This window comes from Calidris pugnax, unplaced genomic scaffold (genome assembly GCF_001431845.1).
Source record: "Calidris pugnax isolate Ruff unplaced genomic scaffold, ASM143184v1 scaffold89, whole genome shotgun sequence".
NCBI classification, from domain to species: Eukaryota; Metazoa; Chordata; class Aves; order Charadriiformes; family Scolopacidae; genus Calidris; species Calidris pugnax.
Genome location: NW_015090865.1, coordinates 6,721,288 through 6,728,841, shown reverse-complemented (window position 1 = coordinate 6,728,841; position 7,554 = coordinate 6,721,288). Strand labels below are relative to the sequence as shown.

The window sequence follows — 7,554 nt, the reverse complement described above, 5'->3', positions numbered from 1 at the left end:
GGCCGGGCCGGGCAGGGCGGTCCCGGCGGAGCGGAGCCGTGCCGGTGGATCGGTCCCGGCGGAGCGGTGCCGTGCCGGGATGGGGTGGCGGTGCCGGTGGATCGGTCCCGGGGGGACTGGCGGTGCCCCTCGGCCCCCCCGGCCCGCTCCCAAGGCGGCTGCCAGCGGGTGGCCCCGCCGCGGGGGTGGCGGTGCCGCTGCCGGCGGTGAGTGCAGGGAAGGGGGCTCCGAACTCGGCTCTACCCAACGCGGGCTCATCCCTGGCTCTGGGGACACAGGCGGGGTGAAGCCTTAATTATCCTCTTATTTGGCGCTGCTGCCGTGCAGGGTCCTGTGCCGTGGCTGTGCTTACTGGGGACGAGTCCCTACAGTTTGTTCCCTGCTCTCCCTCAGTTCCTACTGTATGTTATTTATGCATGTTATTTATGTATGTACATATGATTTCCTTTTGCCTGTTTCACCTTGATGTAGCTATTTGCATGCATTTCAGACACTTGCTTTAGGATGGAGCTCGCTGGGGTTAAGGCACGTGGATTTAGAGGCCAGCAAAGGGTGACAGATTTTCTAGGCCAGAGCTATTCCCGTGTCCTGCTCTGTTTGGACAGGACTGCCAGCCAGCTTTCCCAGAACAAGGACCTCACGTTCCTTCTTTCCCAAACGGAGCCATCTGCACCTCTTTTGGTGGGGAGCAGGGCCCTGGTAACGGGGTGCACCCACCCACGGCCAGCGTTCTCCTTGCCATAAAGGCATCCCGTGGAGCTAAACTGGATAAAGCTGGGCAGAGACCTGCTCTGTACCTACAGGAGAGCTGGGTGGGAAACACGAACCAGAAGCTGGCCTGGCTTTGAAAAATTTTTCAATTCTTCAGTTTTTCAATTCTTATAGCTATTTTTAAAAACAAAAAGCAAGCGGTGCTCTTCCTTAAAAACACTTTCCATCGCATTTAGGTTAGTTATTTCAATGGAGCTAGGTTTTGAACTGATTTAAATCGCTGTTTATGAAGAGCAGTGTCTGTGAGGCCTTTATCCTCTTGGCATCAGTAAAAACGAGTGTGTTTTTTCCAGGACTTTCCATCTGGAAAGGAAAGTTACAGAATGTCTTCTCTGCAGAGAGACCTGTTCTCTGCCTGTTGGAGGACAGCATGTGATCTGCTGTTGCTTGTCCTTAAGTACATTTCCAAGCCGGGTGTAGCCTGATCATTCCCTAACAAAAGTAGTCGTTTGGATGAAATCCTTGCCTTTTGAGTAGTGAGCTCGTTGGTCCTTATTAATCACAGGCTCTTTGAATGCCGTGCTCCGTGTGTTCTGTGTGCAGGCAGGATTGATGTAGTGATTGTTTCTTTCCTAAGGGAGAGAATTCCAGAGAGTGAAGTCTCCCCCGAAGCCAGCCTCTGCTAGAAACTTCCCCAAATTGTCTTGGCAGCGCTGTGATAAGTTTGTCAGCCGCCTGCTCTGCATGCTGAATTCCTGGCACTGCTGCTAAGTATCTTAACCTCCTCCAAAATACAATACCTTGAATTTATTTTTAATAAGCCAAATTTCTTCTGAAGTATGGCAGTCAGTCCTTTTCTTCCCGTTTCTCCTTCATCTGGCACATCTCACTGGCTCTGCTGCTGTACCACGATGCTGTACCTTTCAATAAAGGACGAGTTCTGCAGCAACAAAGGGAAGAGAATGTTTTCCCAGTGGAAGGCAGTCTGTCTTTAGAGGACCTCCTCAGACTTTTTGTTATTATATTATTCACTTTCTTAGTACAATACATCTTTCACTTTTTGATTTACTTCCCCTCCAAATATCCTGTATTCCTTGATAGGGTTCTCGTTTCAACTGCTTTCCGCTGAGGTTCCTGTTGTATTGATCCGTTTTAGTTTTGCATAACACATTCAGATTTTAAATGTAGTCTCTGTGCTTCAATGGTCTGTTGGTTCTGTGGCAACACGTCTTCTGCCTGTGAAATTACAGGCTTGTGAAAGAGATGGAATATTGTTATTCCTTAAACAAAGTTTGCTCAGAAAGGCATCAGAAAAACATCTCAGAAGCGTGTGTGTGTCCCTGGGACTCAGTCAGACCCTGAAACATCTTGTGTTGGTTTGAAATTATTCTGTTAATTTGCTGTTAGGATTTCAAGGAGCCCCTGGGATTTGGGTTGTGTGGGATGGCACCCACGGGCCAAGGATATTCTTAAGGTTTCCAGTCCCTGTCTTCCACGGAGTTGCACCTTAACCACACTAGCTCCTGACCTGGTTGTCCCAGAGCAGTCAGTCAGTGTTTCTGGGGAGCACTGATCTTGTGTGGGGCTGTGAGCACCATGAGAAGGACATCCCTGCTTAGGGACACCCCTGCTTCTCCTGCCTTTGACACCCAAGTGTCACTCGGCGCTGGGTCACAGCTCAGGTTAGAGCCTCAGGAGATGGACGTTATGGAAAGCTGTAAAAAGGTGACAGCGTTCAGAGAAAGACACCGAAATCATTACAAACTATGTCTTCATCGCTGTCTGACTTGGCTTCGGGCTTTTCCTTCCGTTTCCTTGATGTAATTAGTCATTTCACACAACTTCCCCTGATCCGCTCCTTTGATAAGCGCCATCCTAAATTAAACACTAATGCAGGGTGAAGTGTGCGCTTTTCCCAGTGGCATTTTAGCCCCAGTTTATGAAACTGAGGCAGAGAGACGTTTAGTGGGATCTGCAGATTTCCCTGCTCCTGCAGCGTGACACGTGCTGTTAAATACAAAATCTGGGGGATCTGGCTTAGTGTCTGGCACTCTGTATTTTACTAACTTTAGTGTTCTTCCAAGTAAACGCGAAATCCCCATCGGTCATAAAGAGTGAAATCCCGAAAAGCTGTATTCAGTGGCCTGTACCTTGGAAGAGAAGTAACTGTGGCTCTTGGTCCCTCCAGAAGCGAGCGTGCAGGCTGGAGACCCTTCCCCCTGAGGCTGGTGCTCACCCGGGGGGCTGTGCCATGGAGCTGGACTCCAAACAGAGGATCTCCCCCGACTGCTGTCCCTGGGCTACAAAGACAAAGCAAAATACAATGGTACGTTCACACTGTCAGCAACACCTCTGTTTTCAGAAGATGACTTTTAAAATACAATTTATAATAAAATTGCAAATAATTACCTTTCTTTTTTTTCCCCCCTTTTTGATAGCGTTGCATATGGTATATGTTTTTGTTCATTAGGTTTTTGAAAACCACGGGAGCAGAGGAACTGCCCAGCCTTGCCCAAGATGTATTGCTGGAGAATCCGTGAGTATATTAACCTCCTTTCTGTGACATAAAAGATAGACTTGCTCTTAAGTATTAGATCCATAAAACATAAAGTTAATAAAAACCGCAATTACATTTCTCAGGAATAAAGCATGTAAATAAAAGAAAGCAGATTGATTTAGCATTTCTGAGGTACGCCGGCAGAGCACAAACTAATACGTTTCCAGCAGCAGTTGGAAAATATGGAGACTGCAAACACATTTTTCAAATTCGCTCTAAAAAGCAGAGTTTAGGAAGTAACTAAAGCAAAGAGCAAGATACAACTTCCTCCATCCCATTTTACATCCTCCGTCATTTACTGGGGCATCATAAAATATTCAGGAATCCCATTCCATCTCCTGTTTTCTCCTCTAATTGGATCCTTCCTTTCCAAAAGTAGTCATAGCCTGAAAATACTACACTGTGGACATACCAGGGCTACTTGTAAATGAAAATAACGTTTGGGGAATAAAACCCAAATTGGCACCTGAGACACTCAGTTTCATTGTATCCTGGAACCACAGTGACATTAGAGTTTGTGAAATTCTTCTAGATCAGTGACCACTTAATTTTGGAAAATTACAACCAAGTACAAATATTGTAATTCTAAATAACACCATTTCTATTTTAAGCCAGATCAGCCTCGTGTTTTTTCCTATGGCCCAGTAACGAACTTGAGATCATGGCCAGATAACTTGAGAAGGTATCATTGCTGTCCAGACTTTCTAGTTGTTCACAAGTCCTTCAGGGGGAAAAAAAAAGGGGGGGATATTTGTGAAGCTGTTGGTGGAACTCTCAGTCTCTTTTCAAATGAAGTTTGAAAACACACACTGAGGAAAAGGCTTCAGTGTTTGATGAGGTGATTTTTATGTCATTTCAGGGACACTTCAATCATATCCTGGGCTTCTAGGATGGGCAGGTGGGCAACGCTGCTTGTCCTGGTGAACTCCAAAGTGGCACCAGGCCCCCGCACCCCCGGGACGTCTGCGCCTGCGCCCGCGGCGGGGACTCAGCTCTGTCCCTGCACAGTCACGGGTGTCATCGTTCTACACTTGGAAAAAAATGCTTCTGCTTTTAAGGTAGCTCAGTACCTCTTAGGGAAAAAAAAAAAAAGTTGATTTAATGTTTTAGAATAGTTCAGTTGGTCTTTGGCCCTGGGACTGTCGGTACAAGAGATTTTCCTGTCTCTCTCAGGCACTTTCCCTGACGCTGTTGGAACGTGGTCCTGGCATTTCCAGGGGTGCAGGGCTGCAGTTCCAGCTCAGCCCTCTACGTGCAGGCAGAAATGTCTTCATTTTTAGATGGCTGTTCAGCTGGGAAGGCCAGTAAAAATCCTATTGAAACTTATGTTTAAATCTAAAATATGCATTCAGTTTGGGTGTCTTCTATGCTAAACTTCTAGTTTGTTTATAACAAGCAGAGCTTGTGAATGCAGCAGGCAAATACCTAATAGAAACAGGAGTATTATTTGAACAAGCCTCTGTAAAGCCAAGGTGAACAGTGATTCAGCTCTGTGGAGTCCTCAAAAGTGAAGATGCCCCGACTCTGTCTTTCCAGTTATTGTCATACTACAGCAAAGCTGTTAAAAAGCCTTGAACTCGTCATCCAACAGAATTTCATTGGCTTCTTACAAATAATTTCATCTACATTTTGCCAGTATATAGAACTGTATCATTTTTAGACTCTGATAGCCGAGTTGTAGTTAGCACTGAGTTGACTGTTATTTCGGGAAGAATATCTCCGTATAGATGAATCATGTGAAGACTGAATTCAGTGAAGTAATAGATGAGGAAATAAGTGTACAGAGCAGCCCTGCACTGAACGGCCATACGTACTGATTGGGTAGGAGGGAATAAGTTTCCTCTAAGCCAATAGAAATTTTAGTTCCATTGAAAATCAGTATTTTCAAAGCGCAAAAATTTTCAGATGCTTCAAAATTTTCTTCAATCACAAGAACAGGACAATCCATTACACGATCAAATCTCCCAAGAAACACGGCGGGTTCAGCAGCTGCATTGTCCCTGCTGCCTTGAGGAGCTGGAACTCATCTCCTGTCCTCCAGTCCAGCTGGGTGTAAGCAGCAGTGTCCATCCCCCTGGGTCCAGCTGGATGTGAGCAGCAGTGTCCATCCCATGGGAAGGAAGAGTTTTCTGCTGGAATACGTCGGAGCAAAGCGTGCCATCGCGTTTGAATCACGGGGATGTGTCTGTGGATTATCAAACCCAAAGGGTGCTTTTCATTTCAGTAACTCAGATTTTATCCTGTTGAGGATTCACGGGTGGCACTGGGTGTGCTGCTGCTGCTGCTTGCTTCAACCTCAGCTGTGTCCTCATCTTGGCTTATACTATTTAAAAAAAATAAATAGAAGAACGCTTTGGGAGTTGCAGTTGGAGGCAGGAGGTACCTGCGCTCTCCCTTTTCATTAGTTCATTAGTCTTCTGTGTTCCTCCTTGTTGCAGGAGGCCCTGAGTCCTAACAAAAACTTGAAGAGACTTTTACTGCCATTTCTGGGACTGCTGTTGCTGCTAAAGTGTTCTGGATAAATGTACATATAATTGTGTGATTTTAAATGGGTGTTCTGGTTTTGGGATTTGCCAGCCAGGATGGTAACGCCGCTGTGACAGGGACAGGTGGGGACAGGGGAATATTGCTTTTAAGCAGATTTGTGTCAAATCTGCAGCAGAACCACAAAATTATTTTTGTAAGATTTTCTTTACATTGTATAACTATAAAATTTTGGTTTATTGATAAAGATTATATGCTCTTTATTTTTCCTAATTCTGTGGTTTGTACACAGAATAACCTGAGCGATCCTTTCTTTATGTGTAAATAGTAAAATGGTCTGTTTTTAATTCAGGTTTAAAATGATATAATCTTATATTTTTAACTTTGTATTTTGTAAATCGTTCCTTACAGCAGCAGAAGCATTAAAGGGCGCTTTGGCTACAGCCTGGCCTGGTCTGGGCTCGTTACTGCGTTAATGAGGGCGCTGCCTTCTGCCCACGGGGGGCTGTGAGGGTAAATAAGGGCAGTTTGGGTTTGGGTGGTGGTGCACGAAGATACAATCAGTATTTTGGAAGAGGTAATTCTCTGCAGCTTTGCTGTAATAGAGTTAAACGTTCCTATTTCTCAGCCGATCCCCTCCACCCGTGCCTCCAGCCGTTCCTCACCTCACGGGTGGATCAGACCCAAGTTCCTGGGGATTTTGGGGGAGATGTGGGTGTCTCTGCCTCGGTGGGTCCGAGTGTGATCTCCTCAGGCTGTGGCTTGACTTGAATTCTCATTTTGCCTCAGGGCAGCCTGGGTCTGGGGCAAATCCCACGCGGTGCTGCTGGTGACACCGTTCCTGTGCTCCTGCCGTGGTTTCTCTCCAGGGGAGCTTCATCCTGGGACCTCAGCTCTGCTCATCTCCTCCTCACACTGACCCCACGGGGGGAGCAGGAAGGCAGAATTTTTTTGCTTATGTTGTTTTTCTTACTTTGTCACATGTTCTTGCACGAATTGAGGGTAAAATGACTGTGTGTGTCCCAGAGGAGCAGGGTGTGGGCTGGTGAGCACCACACACTCATTTTAGTGTCAAGGTGGGCACATGGAGCACACCACATTGATCAACTTGTCACCTTGGCTGCCACAAAAGGACGGAAACCCAAAATTTGGGGTTTGGTACGTGGGGTTTAAAGGCAGTCTGTACGTGACTAGTCACAAAGACAAGAAATCTATAGTTACACAACATTTATGTTGAAAATAATGTTAAAAGTTTCGGTCTTTATGTTTAAATTAGTTGGGAAAACTAAGTATTAAAATCTCAGCATCTCTCCTGAGAGCCCCGTACGGGGGTTCCTGAGAGCACCCCGAGCACCCTGTGTCACAGGGTTCAGTGTCACACCTTAATAATGCTATTTTTCCTCGATTACTGGCAGTAACTGTAAAAAGAAGAGTTAACACCTTGACATTCTATCACAGGTGAAGCCATCACACAGGAGAGCTGCAGGTGACACGTACATACCTATGTAACTGCATATACAGCGTGTCACCACGTAACACCACGGATGCAAAAACACACACACTGCTCTGAGACACACCAGGAGCTTCCATTGGGGGGTAAATACTTCACTATAAAGCGACTGTTCCTGAAAAGCCACAGCAGGAAACGTCCCCTGTCAAGGGGCACTGAGACCCCCCCACTGCTCTACCTTCCGGAGTTTTTCCCAGCTCTAGCTCAATTAAGCAAGAAAAACAGTGGCCAAACTGTTTTCTTTTTAAATACACACACACAAAAAAATACATACACACAAAAAAAACTTGAC

At 46.0% G+C, this 7,554-nt stretch overlaps 1 long non-coding RNA gene across 1 annotated transcript; it reads left to right on the top strand.

Moving 5' to 3' along the window:
• The first annotated feature begins 2,892 nt into the window (after positions 1 to 2,892).
• Positions 2,893 to 6,195, top strand: LOC106889877. The gene is made up of 3 exons (XR_001412410.1): positions 2,893 to 3,037; positions 3,182 to 3,247; positions 4,128 to 6,195. It is a non-coding gene; the product is annotated as an uncharacterized LOC106889877 (long non-coding RNA).
• The last annotated feature ends 1,359 nt before the right edge of the window (positions 6,196 to 7,554 follow it).